The sequence below is a fragment of the Lynx canadensis genome, chromosome C1 (assembly GCF_007474595.2).
Source record: "Lynx canadensis isolate LIC74 chromosome C1, mLynCan4.pri.v2, whole genome shotgun sequence".
NCBI classification, from domain to species: Eukaryota; Metazoa; Chordata; class Mammalia; order Carnivora; family Felidae; genus Lynx; species Lynx canadensis.
In genome coordinates this window covers 212,370,099-212,385,783 of record NC_044310.1, presented here as the reverse complement: position 1 = coordinate 212,385,783, position 15,685 = coordinate 212,370,099, and the positions used below count along the sequence as shown (strand labels likewise).

The window sequence follows — 15,685 nt, the reverse complement described above, 5'->3', positions numbered from 1 at the left end:
AGGGCTCAGACATTTCTCCTCTTAACTGGACCGGAACCCACCTAGTGAAGACTGAGAATGGCACTTTTACTCCTGTATGTACCCTACACACTTCCATTCAGAGCTGAATATCTGAAATGTGTCATTAAATGACAGTGGAAGAAACATGAACAAAAATGTGAAAATAGGTCTGTTTATTATCACAAATTGAGAATAAAGCTCAAGATTATACACGCAAATGTAAATGAAATGCAATTTTTTTTCCCCCAGCCATCCTAAACTGAACTGTCAGGATGATCTTGCAAAACTCCTGATCTTTCCCTTCAGGTACTGATGCTCTAAAACTTGGAAGAAATACGGACAAGTATAAAGACTAAAAAATTACATAAATTAAAATGTATGAATAGTGGCATATCATCTCCCTAAACTGTTATATGGCACCCAAGAACAACCATTTAAAAACTAGGACTCCACACCTTCTCTTCTTATTTAGCAGTTCCTGAGAACTGGAGGGAGAGCAGATGAGGGAATCTGGGTGAAAACAAGGTGTTTACATTTCGAGTGTCTCAATGTCTGACCTGAGGCAAAGCAGAACATTTTAGAGTTAGAACATCACAGCTTCTCATTCAAAGGGAAGCCAAGCCAATCCAGTGAAAAGTCCTCTGGGTTCCAGAGGGACCACGTAGCTGCTATGCTCCAGAACTAGTGCTTCGAAATCAAGCTATTTAAGGATCTGATGGACAGCCTTGTACTCTAAGCACCAAAAATGGGGGTGGGGGGGGGAGGGTCAAGAAACAACTACTTTTGCAACTGCTATGTTAGATGACATAATTTATCATCCAAACCAGGACAATTTGGGGAATGAAGGGGGATGCAATGAATAATTATGTGGGGACCAGAGGCATAAACCTGGACTTTCCCTGGCGAACAGGACATTTGGTCACCAATACTAAATTGTGGCTACCGTGCCTCCCTTATGACCACCCAACTTTTCTATTTCATTTCTCCCGATTAAGGAAAGCACCCTCCACTTACGGCAGGGCTTAGCAGAGTCACCTGCACGTAAATAATTTATTAGTGGTGATAAAAATATGTCTCCCTTGGCAATATTTGGTATTTCAAATCAGTAAACATCAAAATTCACTAGGTTGATGAAGGAATATGCCCATGTCACAGAGTAACTGTAACTCTTCACTTCCCACCAAATACTCTTTGCTCCAGGCCAGGTGGTCAACAAGTTGCCAGTTCCCTTATAAGCTGAAATATTAGTCTGATTCACCCCACCATGCTGTCATTGCTGAAGGGATCAGAACAGGCTGATCTAACTGATCTAATTTCCGCAAGAGCCCAGCTCCCCATCTCCATACCCCTGCCCAAACCTCTGAGCTATTTTACCCTGGCTTATGTACCCTTGTATTGGAAAATTACAAGAAATACAGTTCATGTTTGCCCCTACAGAACAAGGGCCATCTTCACATCATCTTCACAAGGTAGGATACTAAAGGAAAATCAACAGTGAGAGGTGCGTTTGTGCACACACATGAGTTTTAAATAAAGGTTAGGTGTAATGTGTCTCCTAACATCCAAGCACATGATCTTAGGAATGACTTTGATAAACCTGAAACCATAAACCTTCTGAGCTCCCTGCTAAGAGATGACTTCACTAGGCTTCCAGCTGTCTCTACTTTGACCACTAGGAGGATATCCTCAGCACTAATTTCACCTTCTTTAGGTTTATGGTGCTGCATCAGATAGGGCATTCCAATAAATCAGTGCAACATCAATTGGAAGAATCTAATTTTGAATATCTTTAACAATTCAATGATTCAGAGAAGCAAACTCCATTTTCTTCTTTCACCCAATAGCTAATTTAAAATAACAGCTTTACTGACAATAATTTACATACCACACAATTCGCTTGAAGTATACAATTCAATAGTTTCAATAGTTCAGAGTTGTGCAGCCATCACCACAACCAATAAAATACCTGGATTTTTTTGTCTGTTTCGAGATGCTGGAGATCACTTGCCGTGAGGATGAAAAACAAATACGTGTTATTTTATCTTCTGGCTTACATGAAAGGAATATCTTAAGAATCTGGATATATGCTGGACCAAAATATTTCACAGAAAAGCCAAATGGGCAGCATATGAAATTGCCTTACTCTCCCTCTCAATGCATCCCTACTAACATAAGCATTACCACTTAAAAAAAAAAAATCTCAATTAACATCCCCCTCATTGTTTATTTGTATTTCTTTTATTTAGCCACTACCTGAATTGGCTGTTTATTTATCCAGTGTTTGAGTCTTTGACATGTTTGAAAAACAGCATGCTTCAAGGGTTAAGAGGATAGGCTCTTACCAGACCCAAGTTGGAACCCCAGTTCTGCCATTTAGAAGAGAGGTATATACCTCTTGGGCAAAACATTTCCCTGATTATAAAATGATAGCATGACTTAAAATTTTAACATGATTAAACATCCAAGGTAGCATTTACTAGTAAACAGCAGTTGCCAGTTTGAACAAGCTTTTGCTATACTGAGCTAAATATTAACCCTTTGTCTATGATCATGCAAACTTTTTTTCACACATTTATCTTGGTGTTTTTTTGTTTGTTTGTTTGTTTGCCTTTTGATCACTTGATAGCAATGGAAATAAGCCTACTTCCTCATCCAAAGGTCTATAAATATTCACATAAATGTTCTTCTAATTTATGTTTTTAAACTCATTCTTCCATCAATTTTCCGATTGATTTTCCCAAAGAATAACCAATTATCAAAAAATCTGCTAAATAATCCTTCCTCTTTCCCCACTGATGTGTGATCTCACTCACCTAGTAGGTACATATACACCTTTCACTAAACTCCCTAAGTTAACTTTTTAAAGATATGACTTTACTCTCTGGCCAACAGTAAGCTAACTTGGGCAATTTTCTTGCTTCCTAACATTCATTCAGTCTTCACATTCAAAAACATGGTAACTCTCCATTCTTACATCTTCTTTCCACTCAATTAAGTTTGTAGTTTTCTTCATAGAGATCCTGCCCATCTTAGGCATTTCATTGTTTGTTGTATGAGATTTTTCTCCTAATATATAATATACACAAGCAGGGGAGGGGCAGAAGGAGAGAGAATCCTAAGCAAATCCTAAGCAATCCATGCCCAGTGTGGAGCCCGATACTGGGCTCAATCCCACAACCATGAGATCATGACCTGAGCCAAGATCAAGAGTCGGATGCTTAATCGACTGAGCCACCCAGGAGCCCCCTAATATTTTTACAACTGGATACTGCAGGAAAGAAAAACAAATGCTACCAATTTTAAATATCTTTATGTGGTATACAGCTACCTTACCAAACTTAGTTTTTCAGTTGATTCTGGTTTTCCTAGGTTTAAGACTGTAACATCTGCATGTATTGCTATTTTCTGCCGGTTTTTCCTAACAGTTATACATTCTACTCGATGTTTTCCAGCATCGGTCCGGTTGATACTGAGCATCAGAAGTGTTACTGGACATGCCTATGTCACCTTCTTATTTCAAGGGGGATTCTACCACAGTTTTCCCATTGGCAGGTTGTTTGCTGTTGGTTTAAGACAGATACTCTTTAATCTCCTACCAGCTTTTGAAGAGCTCATAATCAAGAACTGGTAAATTAGCACTGGTATCCTGGCGCATACTGAGATGACACAGCACAAGGGTGCCATATACACTGGTGCTGGACCCCAACGTACCCTGAGGGTTTGAAACCCCAGGCTGTGTGACTTACTACCCATTTATCCTCGGGCAGATTATTTTACCTCTTGGTCTAAATTCCTTCATCTGTAAAATGAGGCTAATAACACTAATAACCACCTCTTTGTCAGGGCTGTTGGGAGGACTGAAATAATTAGAAAAATGCCTGGCGCGCAGTAAATAGCAAGCGTTACCTGTTACCTATCTTCTTAAAGGAAGAGAACTGCCTATTTAATAATTTGCTGGTGTTTTACTTAGGATTTTCATGACTACTTCCCTAGGTGAAATTGAAACATAGTATCCTTCCTTTGCAATGTCTTATCAAGTTGCCATTCTTATATTCTATCAGGTTTGTAAGAGTTTTTGCCAGTTTTGAAACATGACTTTTTTATCTTTTGGTATTATTCTTCTAGGATCTAGAATAAATGAGATCATTTATTGAAAAATCTCTTTAAAATTTTAAAGAGAACTTACACTTTCTGTATCATCCAGGTCCAGAGCTCCACTCCCTTTTTTGGTTCGGAGGCCATGGCCTTTTAACCTGTATCTAATACCTTCCATGATTAATAACCTATTCAAGTGCTCTACTTCCTAAGACAGTTCTGAAAAGCAACCAGTTCCACTTTCATCATTAGATCTTTCAAAGTCACACATGACACACTCATTGAGAGCCAGTAGTTTCTCTGGTCAATTCTTTCTGGAGGCACTCCTCTGTCTTGTTTCTCCTCTTTCTTATTTCTTCCTCCTTTCGACAACGAAAGCCTCTGTAAAAGATAGTTTTGCCCTTTTCACACACCCACAGAGCGTCTGTATACAACATCCTATGCTAAGCACCCTCATCTCTCTGTCTTCCTTTCACTATATTTAAGTGTAAAATAACATAAACAAGGAAAAACTAACATGCCTCACCCTCACCACCATCCCCCATAAGGTTTTACCTTGTGTGGAGGAGGAATGCTCTATTGTCCAGCCCTCTTCCCAAGGAGGCAGCTTCTAATCACACACCATGTAGTTAGTGTTCAGGAATAAGGGCAAGACTAGCTCTTGAGTAAACAAATGGGTTATGAGCAACTGTAAAGAACAGGGATGAATAATCTTAACAATATAAAGCTAGAAAGTATTTACTTTGCTGTGTGTACATCCCAGGAAGCTGTTACCAGTTCTAGCTCCTTTGTGTCTACTTGAGAAGGCAAGGCACAGAGGATGTGGGCCACTGAATTTGTGCCTAATGTGCTCTACAGTACTTCAGAAGAGCATAATATACAGCTTATATTCTAATGCAACGAACATAAGTAAAATGATCTTGGAAAAACATCAAAATGACTTCAAATCCTAGAAAATATTCCAACTTATACACTTGTACATTTTTCAGATAATCTCAAATATGAATGAAACTATCTTTACAGACATCTGTATCCTGCCTACATCCTTATCCAAGACACTTAGAATTCTATTACAAAAGGAAATAGTTAATAAACTCTGTTTTGTAGCTTCTAGAAATCAACACTTTGCTAATGACTCACTCCCTTCTGGAATATGTCAGCAATCAACATCAATTTCGGTCTCTATGATTTGTGGATTCCACCTTTCCCTTTTTTGGAAAAACAGTACATTAGTGTCTCTAATCTTCCTCTCTCTAATCTCCCTGTCTTCACAAGTCCTCAAAGGTCACTGACAGGCAGGGGCACCTGCGCGGTTCAGTCACTTAAGCATCCGACTCTTGACTTCGGCTCAGGTCATTGAGCCCTGTGTCAGGCTCTGTGCTGACAGCCTGGAGCCAGCTTGGGATTCTCTCTGCCTCTGCCTCTCTCTTTCTCTCTCTCAATAAATAAAACATTAAAAAAAAAAAAAAAAAAGACAACTGATAGCCAATCAGTGATGTGAACATTCTCTCAGCGTCCTAGGATCTCACACATCCTGACCAGAAGACTTGACCTCATGTTTCTGTTACAGAAATTTCCTGTGTTCCAGGATAATTCTACATTCCAGTACCTTGTGGTGGAGGCAACATAGTGGTGGGTTACAAGGGCACACTCTGGGACCAGGGTTTCAAACCTAGATGTAGGACTTCAGGTCAATTATCTAGCTTCTTTTTTCTCCATTTACTCACCTGAAAATATGGGGATGAAAACAGGGTTATTATGGGATTAAATTAGGTTAACAGAGAGGTCAACGTGATACCAGCAGGTAACATAGGTGTGTTATGTTAGCAATTATTTATTCTTTTTACTTCGTTTTTGCTTACACAAGTAGATAATCTTTATGCTGCCTAACACTGAACTGGTGGTATACCTCAACGACGCCAATCAGAACCTCTCATTTCAGCAACTCCAGGACATTTCCCTACTCAGGACAAATAGGCAATAAAAGAAACAGGGACAGACAATGCAGATGTCTCAGCAGGTTACATAAATGTAGGAGGCAGCCAGCTATGTTCAGAACAGTGAACAGTCTGCAAACTAGATCTGGCACCCACCATTGTTAATCTCCTATAAATGCCCCTTTTCTTAGGTCAGGACACAAAATTAAACTCCCAATAGCAATGTAAAATATTAAGGATGGAGAATTTTAAAAACTGGCATAAAACAAGAAAAGGCAACTTTTGCCTTGCCTTGTTCTTCCGTTAGTGACCAAAATTATAGGAATGCTAAATTAATCATTGATGTGGGTATGTTCATATTTGTATTTAATGACCTGTTATAAAGAGAACGTATTCTACCTTTAAGATATTGCTTAAAAAGAATGGTTTAAAAAATAACAGTAATATAGCATAAAGTTCAGCAATTATGAGTCCATTTGCAACTATGAGGCAAAACAACTCTAAGTGGGTCCTTTTGACTAGTTTAAAACTATTCCAGAAGGTTGATATCACAATGAATGATACATCTAGCTACAGATCAAAAGAGTCGATGTTCACATAGAGTCCGCTTTAACACGTTCAAAGGCTTAAAATATTTGTGAGAACGTGTATGTTGTAGCAGAGTCTCAGAGCTTCAGTTATCAGAAAAGCTAAATGGACTGGGCACTCGGAGCACATCGAACACATGCTGCAGAGCATTCCTCCCTGAATCTTCACAACTACTTAATGCATGGGTTCTATTCTTGCTACTTTACAGATGGGAAAGCTGAAGCAGCATGGGGATTAAACACCCCGCCCAAGAAAACACAACCAGAATCTAAATCCAGGAGTTCCAAGGCTAGAGCCCCTCTTCTTATCTCTATGCCGAGCTTTAGCTTTTTAAGTCTCTCCACTGCCTTCTCACAACAGCATCTGAGGCATTTATAAACTCATGTCATTTCACAGTGTTTCTCAAATTACATGGTACATTACTTTAGTAGCTCATAGCATACATTAAAAAATAAAGCAGAATGAAAAATATTCGAACACATCATACACAGGAAGGCCTAAGTATTGTTTCATGAAACTTCCTTCTCAGTTTTGACAGTGTGTTCATGTATGGTACTGGGTCACTGATCGAAAATGTAATTTCTCACATGGGTTGAGGTTTAAAAAAAAAAAACAAAAACTTATCTAGAGTGTTTATTCTTTTACTTAACAAAACTGAAAATCAAATTATTCCAATCTTAGTTGGATTCCAAACCTCATATAAGTAATCATCCCAATCAAAAAGTAAATGCTTTGAATTCCATACTATGTATGGATATGTAAAAAGTATGTATATAAGAAGCTTTCTCAAATTGTGTTCCAAAAGAACCCTCCTTCAAGACTTTGAGGGGAGTATTTCCTAGGAGGTTGGGGGGGGGGGTTCTTGTAAACAAATTTGGCAAATTGGGAAATACTGCACATTATATTTCCTTTGTGGACAGCCACAATGCACATTACTAAAAACTGTGACAAGCTCTGCAGAAAAACAGTAACACAATTACTACCAAAAATTAAAATCCGATTAACTGTTTTTAACCTAGTGTTTTCCCAAACTTAAACTTCATTCTGAAACTTCTCCCAACTACTACTCTCTCATAAGACTAGTGTTCTACAAAACAGAATTTGGGAAACGCTGTTTTAAGTGAGCTGATCTGGAAAAGGGAGATCGATCTCTAAGAAAGTTCAGTTGTTACAGTACGTAAACCTTCAAAAATAAGCACAAACATAGCAGAGATAAATAAAATACACAGAAAATTGTGTTTTGGTTAGTCTTTCATCTCTGAACAGTTTTATCAGAATATCACACAGCTGTATCACTTAATAAACATTACCAAATAATGTGTTACACTATGAAAACACAGGGTGGGGGAAGAAGGAAGAGAAGAGATATGAAAAGAGATTTTAAAAATCTGCAATTCAAATAAATTACAATCTATTGTACAAAACTTACATACACAGGAAAAACTTAAAACTCACACACGAACACCGAATAGAGAATAAAACCATACTGTGAAGAGACAGTCCAGATCTGCAAAAGTCTTGATAGTGACCTGAGTTTCTGTCTCACGACTTAGAGAATCTAGAAGTGAACGAACTGGCTGATGATAACATGCCGGCAAAGAGGGGAAGAGTTGTTTACCTAGACTAGGAACACTTTGAGACTGGTATACAGAACAGGACCCAGCATAATGGGCTACAGAAACTTCTTGTGGAACAAATTAGTTCATAACAGATGTTCAGGAGTTATGAATGCTCAGGGGTGGCAAATATGTCTGCCATCTCCTGCCAATGATAGAACCCTGGGCTGGAAGTAATCCCCCGATCTAAACCGGCACACCACCTTTCTTAGAGGATTAGTATCAATTATAGCCAAAGAATATTATCTTTAGTATCGATTATAGCCAAAGAATACTATCTTAAGCCTGTTCTTCACATCTTCAAATTTGATTCTACATTTTGGTCCTTTCTTTTCCACCTCCATCGTCTCTGATTAATATTTTTCTTTTTCCCAAAGCAAAGAGCTCCTAGAACTCCACAGCATATATATTTAAAAGTTGACTATAGGGGCGCCTGGGTGGCGCAGTCGGTTAAGCGTCCGACTTCAGCCAGGTCACGATCTCGCGGTCCGTGAGTTCGAGCCCCGCGTCAGGCTCTGGGCTGATGGCTCGGAGCCTGGAGCCTGTTTCCGATTCTGTGTCTCCCTCTCTCTCTGCCCCTCCCCCGTTCATGTTCTGTCTCTCTCTGTCCCAAAATAAAAAAAAAAAAAAAAGTTGACTATAAAATCTGATGTGAAGCACTTGAGAATTTGTTAATCATTAGACTTACTAAGCTTGTATTTTACCACCAGATAACATTAGTTCTTAGCCATTTATTTGTAAGTACAAAAGTAGAAAATTTAAAAACATATTGTGATGTTACATTACCTGAAGCAGAGAACTACCGTACTGTGAAATAGCACTAGGCACCTGACCAACCAGAAGAGAAAAATGTTAAAGCGTGGGTACATGCCATAAAGCCCTCATAAAGAAACTGACTTCAAGACCAAAGGCAAAAGGAGAGGTACCTGGTACAGGAAAAAAAGGCAAGTCAGAAAGTTTACACATAGGATCACTGAAAATAAGGGCCAAAGAGGGGCACCTGGGTGTCTCAGTCGGTTGAGTACCCATCTCCCGATTTCGTGGGATCAAGCTCCACGCTCAGTGTGGAGCCTGCTTAACATTCTCATTCTCTCTCTGTCTCTCTCTCTCCCTGTCCCTCTGCCCCTCTCCCTACCACCCTCTCACTAAAATGAAGAGGGGAAAAAAAAAAAAAAAGAGCAAAAGAGACAAGGGTTCTCAGTCTGATCCTCTCAGCGTAACAATGGCATGACTGGAAAGGCCGAGAGGTGGAATAGCTTGCCCAGAGTGAACTGATTAGACACTGAGTCAGGACCCAGCCCAGGCCTTCCAATGCCCAGGCTTCTGTGTTGCCCGCTGTAACAAGGGCCTCCCATCTCTCTACAAGGCTACCATGAAAAATAAACACCACCTACTGGCCTAACTAAAACTATAAACCACTAATCAACTCACAACTCCATACAACCAGAGCATGTAGAACAAACCATCTCATTTTGTATTATAACAGGTGGCTACTGTCTGGAAACCTATTAAAAGCCTCATTAGGCTATATTTACAAACTTAATTCTAAAGTACTAAATCAAGAATGGTCAGCAAAAAAACTAAGACTCTGTAGAAGAAAATAAAACGGAGAGTCATACCGCATTCCAAGGAGCACACATTTTGAAGTGAGGCAAATCTAGGTTTGAATGCTAGCTCAACTGTGCAGTGCCTGTGCGACCTTGGACAAGGCCCTCAACTTTCACTTCCCATCTGTAATGATGCTAGGGGACAACACTACCTACCTCAGAGGTTTGTGCAACACTCAATGGTACTCAAATGGTAATTTTCTCCCCCGATCTATTTTGTCCATCTCCCTTGATTCTTTGTCTATTCCAACTTTTAACTTCATACAACCACCCCCTAAAGACTTGCCCGCTGCATCACAATTTTAAACATGAACACACACCTTTGAAAAGGGATTATTCGCCAAAGAGCATGTAATACGTGAATACAATCTTTGTAAATGTTAGTGAAAAGGTTTAAAGAAGACAGTGCTGCATAAAGTATAGAACTTAGTTTCTTTCAAGCAAACTGGATAAAGAATGAACAGAGCCAGGCTCCAGGATCAGCCCTGTGTCTAGTAAGTCACAGGACCCTGAGCAAGTGACTCCACTTTGCAGAAAGCCCCACGGGTTACTGCTCAAAGTTAGCCACACACGACTCTAGTTATAGTGGGCCTGTGTTCCCGTCTGCAGAAAGAACTATTCTGACCGCAGGGTCTCTAAAATGCTCAGGTTTCTTCCCCCTGCAACAAGTTTGGCATCAGCATCATCACAAAACTTACTGTGTCCAGTGCTTTTTATTCGCCAGGCCCTGTTCTGAGCACTTGAGATGCGGTACCTAATTTAATTCCCCTATGGTTTTCTCACGTATGGGCTATATTACACCTGTCCAAGAAATCTAAGCTACAGAGAAGTCAAGGAACTTGCCTAAAGTTACAGAGCCCGCAGGATGGGCGAGGGTTCAACAACCCAGGGAGTCTGGTTGCAGGGAGTCTGTCAGTGCTTTTAACCACTAGTAATACTGCCTCTCAGAATTCCATAAATCCCAGAGTGGGCTTTAACTATAGGCATGTAAAAAGAAATGTGCTCATGCTATTTCTTCCTCGTGCCCAGATACAGCTGATACGGAACCCACTGTGGAGGGAGAGAACCATGAGTAACACGTTAACGGTACTAGAAGACCAAGCTATTAGACAAAGTTATAAAGTAGCAACTTAATTAAGATCAAGCAACAAAATGTATATTTTGTTTCTCAAACATTTCATCAAAATAGTCAAAGTAATGTGATGTTTTAACATGATCATACTTCCTTAGTCATCAACAATTGATCTTCTGAGTAATGTTCACAGGGAACAATTCTAAAAAAAAAAATGAGACTGCCACTAAACATTGGTTAACTAGATTTTCTCAGTCTTTGTAACTACGCACATGGAAATGCATATATACATACAAACAAGCAAACCCAAATATACAACACTATACTTTCAGTATCAAAGTGTGAAGTTAGACACAGTGTATTAAGAATCATGCGAAGAGGTACGTGCCGGACGCTGCCAATTAAATGGCCAGAGCGTCTACCTCCCTCCTCTGGGGCCACTTTACACCTGACTGACCTCTTGCAATTCTCCGCATGCCATTCTTCCTTCCTCTGCCAGCTTAACATCACAGATGCTAATAAGGCACAACTCCTCCATCCCCTCACCCCTTCTATCTCAAGAGAGATGTTAAAAGCACAGTGGAGCCAGGAAGCTCAGGAAGGTAGAGAAGGACGCATACACACGCGCACACACACACAAATCCCAAAACAAAATGCTAATGGCAACCACCTGTTAAGCTTCATTTTATCACTATCAGTCTAGCATCTGTCACCCATTCTATAGTAACTCTGCTCCCCATCCTTGGAAGGCCTGAGAAACAGAAGCAGAACAAACATTTCACGCTTACCGCCGGACGGGTCTACTCCACAAACGCTGGCGGTGGAAACGCTTGTCTCACTTTGCTCTGCCGCCATACTCTGGACTGATAAAGGCAGTGACGAGGGTCCAGTCAGATAGCATCGAAGGGTGAGACACACAAAGGAAGAGCGCTCGTACAGCTCAGTTCCTCCTTTAATTAAGGATGGCCCCAACACCAGGCTTCTCTCCAGTAACAACCAAACTATAGACTGATGACTAAATCTTTATGCCATTTTTAGGCTACTCGGCTTGATCTGCATTCACACAAATACAAGATCTTCACACCTCAGTAATAATAAAACAAGTCACAAGCAACCTAACCTGGAGGTTCAGAGATTTGCTCTTTCCCACAATCTGGTAACACAACAAAGTTTTACCATTTTGCTATGATCCATACTAATCCACCTAACACATTCCTATTTCTGTAACACCAGACAACATCCATGAAATTCCAAATCAAAAGGAGCCATGGAAAAAAAGAAAATGGATTTTTAAAACAGAAATACCACCAGAAAGGTAACCAGAAGACACTTCCTGAAGTGAAATTTTACCCTATACTGGATTTTATATTCTGTGTGCTGGGTGTGGATTTGGATTTGTCTGTATTTTTACGGCAGATGGCAAAACCGGGAATGATCAGAAATCAATCCCTCCTGGAAAAAAGACTCTTTGGTAAGCGTGGCAGTAATTACAGAAATCTGCAACCTACCAAAGTTGATCAAAAGAAAAAAAACTTTAGTAAATATTCAAAAGTAATAAAGGGTGCTTTGTGGTATATACATTTGGAATATAAAAATAAAGATTCAAATAAAACCAAGTTATAAAACAAAACCCCATACTTACATTAGACTTTCTTAACTATTTTTATATTAACTTTATGAAAATTTATAAAACCCAACTCAACATCTCACTTTATATGAAACAGAAGCAGAGACCTCATTAATACATTTTAGAATGTAAAGCAAAAGGGAAAAAAAAAACTGTTTTAAACGAGAACCTGCAGTCTGAAACGCAAAGGAACTAACTTGAAGGGTCTTGAAATTAAAAAAAAGAAAAAAGTCCCTTTTGTTATAGCAGCAAATTATTTCACCAAATTCTGTACTTTACTGAAGAACACCAACAGAAGAACTAAATATATACAGACTAAGTCTCTGTGATATCATGATCAAAAAGTAGTTAACTTATATGGACAGACCCAGCATAAAGACTATTTGGGGGGGGGGCAGTGCTGGGATGGGGAGTGTATCACTGTGTAAGGGAGATATTATACCAGCTAAGAAAATAATCTTTTTATAGTGCCTTTAAAAAAAATTCATACACTCATACAGCAGAGATGTGTGATCTCTTCCATATCTGACGACAACACACACCCCAAATAATAAAATCTTTCTTTATTCAACAATAGGATCCAAATCCTACAAAGAAGTTAATAAATATACTCCAAACAAAACGCCTTTAGAAAAAGTTCTGCCCACAGTAGCAGTTATTAAGCATGACTACTGCATTTGATCTGAGATAAATAGTGCAACTTGTCAGAAAAAAAAAATAATACATTTAAGACTTCCCTTACTTGGGTAAAAATATTTTTACATAAAGATATTTAATGACAAAAAATTTTAATAAAATCTCTCTCTCTCTCTCTCTCTCTCTATTATATATATATGCAGTTTTTATTTCATCACACAAAGAAAAAACAAGCACAAAAAGACTGAAAAAAATATGCAAAAATGTTAACAGTAACCAAATCTAAGTGGTTAAGGTTACAGAAGATAATTTTTAAAAATTTTCTAGTACTTAACTGCATTTTACAAGTTTTTTTAACTGAAAAAGTTGACATTCAATTGTCCTATAAGCAAACAACAAGTAAGTGTTTACAAAACCAACACGGGTCCTAAGCTTCTTCAACAGATCATATTCCAGACTTCAAATACAGCTATTTGCCAGTAATTTGGGGAAAAAATGTACACAATCACACTAGATTTTCACGTCTCACTCTCCTACATTTTCATAACTAAAAACTAATAAAGGAATGTTTACCTTTTTCTAAATAGGTTCTATGTCCAACTTGCCATCCCAGAATATTAGTAACAATCTGATTTTTTTTTAAATATCAATTTAGATTGCTTTACACAAATGCCACTTCAAAGACGTTATGATCAGCTCAGTAATTCCAAAGCGTAGCCACCTCATACTACACAGTGGAAGAAGTTTTGATGCATCTTAGTGAACTGCCTACAGAAATGCCTAGGTGCAGACAACCTTATTTTATACACATCTTTCCAATACCTCTTAAGCACCTGATATCTAGTGAAGCTTTCTGCAAAAGGTACTTCTCTTAGCTTGAACATGAATTTATTTGTAGCTGTCAAAATCGATCTCAAACTGCGTTACATTCAAGGCACAGAATGTCAACTCTTTACTGGGCCTCCTCTTTCTTTCACAAGAACGCCTTTAGTATCTCCTAGCTTACATTTCCGGGCTCATGAGTCACTGAGAAATGAGCTCCAGGTTTACCTTAGAATGCCGTTCAAACAGCTCGTCTACAGTATTCACGGATCTGGCCCCCAAATACCTCTTTAGCCTATCCTTAACTCCCCAACATGGTCATAGGCAACTGAATTATCCACTACTTCTAGACTATGCCTTTTTATCTTTGTCCTCTAGTTTGCTGCCCCTCCACGTACCGTCTCTTGCCCAGCCGTCCTCTCCTAAACCCCATAAGCCTTCAAGACTCTGCTTAGCACCACCTCGCCCAGGAAGCCTTCCAGATTTCTGCTAGGCGGAAGTGATCGATCGGTTCGGTCATCCCTGGGTGCCTTCCTAGCACTTTGTAGTTCTTTCACAGGACTTATCACCTCCTTCCTGGTACCGAGGTTATTTGTGTACTGGTCTTATCTCCCACACCAGAAAGTGAGCTCCTCGGGGGGAGGGGACCGTGGGCCCCTGTTCACCTTTGAATCCCTCCGGCGCGGACCGACTACGGCACCTGCACGCAGTGCAGCGCTCAGCCTGGTTCAACCGAACTCGGGAAGGCTCTGGCCGCACAATTCCTAACCAGAAATCAGTTAGGCATTTTCCCGAAATGAAGATCACAAAGATGCTGCCTGCCGCCCCATAACAGGAAGTTTACCAGGGGCCAGGAGCCCGTGCGCGGTGGGAGTGACAGCTGGCCCGGCCCGCACCTCCCTGCCCTCCCGGCTCCGGCCGCGGCCGCCCCCACCCGCCATCCCTGCCAGAGAACCGCGGAGGGGTGGCAGGAGAGCACCGGGCTCCCAGAGCTCCGGCCGCAGGCCTCTGGGCGCCGGCGACGGCGAGAGCAAGGGAGGGAAGGCTCCGCGAGGGGCCCGGGCCGGGCCGGGCCGGGCCGAGCCCAGCCCAGCCGGGAGGGCGGGCCGAGCCGGGCCCGCCGCCTCCGCCACCCGAGAAAATGGAGGCAGCCCGGGGCCGGTGACGGGCCGGGGCAGGCGGAAGCCGGGCGGGCGTCCGCGCCGCGAGCAGGGCCGGGCCGGGGGTCACTCACGGGGCTGCGCCGGGCGGCTCCCTCTCCGCCTCCGCGTCGTCGCCGTCCCCGTCCTCGGCCGCCGCCGCCTCGGGCTGCTCGCTCGGTCCCCGCGGGGCGGCACGGGCGCTCGGCCCCTCCGTTGTCTTCCGCCTGCTCCTGCTCCCGGCGACGGGCTCCCGCGGCAGCGGCGGCGGCGGCTGAGCGGGCGGACGGCGGCCCAGGGGCTCCCGCGGCGGCCGCCGCACTGCTGCGCTCGCTCGCTCGGGCTGCGGCTGCGGCTGCTGCTGCGGGGCCCGGCGCCGCCTTCGCCTTCGCCTTTTAGCCGGCTTCTGGAAGCTCAGTCTCTCCCAGGCCGCGCCGCTCCCCGCTCCCGGCCCGAGCCCGGCTTTGACGTACGCACTGCGCAGCCGCCGAGGGCGCGACGTCGGGCGGTGCCGCAACGCCCCCTCCAGCCTCGGGCGCCCCCGGG

At 41.7% G+C, this 15,685-nt stretch overlaps 1 protein-coding gene across 2 annotated transcripts in view; it reads right to left on the bottom strand.

The window, feature by feature from the left end:
- Positions 1-15,368, bottom strand: part of CAB39 (calcium binding protein 39) — an 87,873-nt gene extending 72,505 nt beyond the window's left edge. Inside the window, exon 1 of one of the 2 annotated variants that reach the window (XM_030327044.1) lies at positions 15,235-15,368. The gene's annotated coding sequence lies outside the window, so the exon portion shown is untranslated. Of the gene's footprint in view, positions 1-14,398; positions 14,527-15,234 lie in introns of those variants that run through there. The other variant, XM_030327045.1, reaches the window with a different exon arrangement.
- Positions 15,369-15,685: the final 317 nt, after the last annotated feature.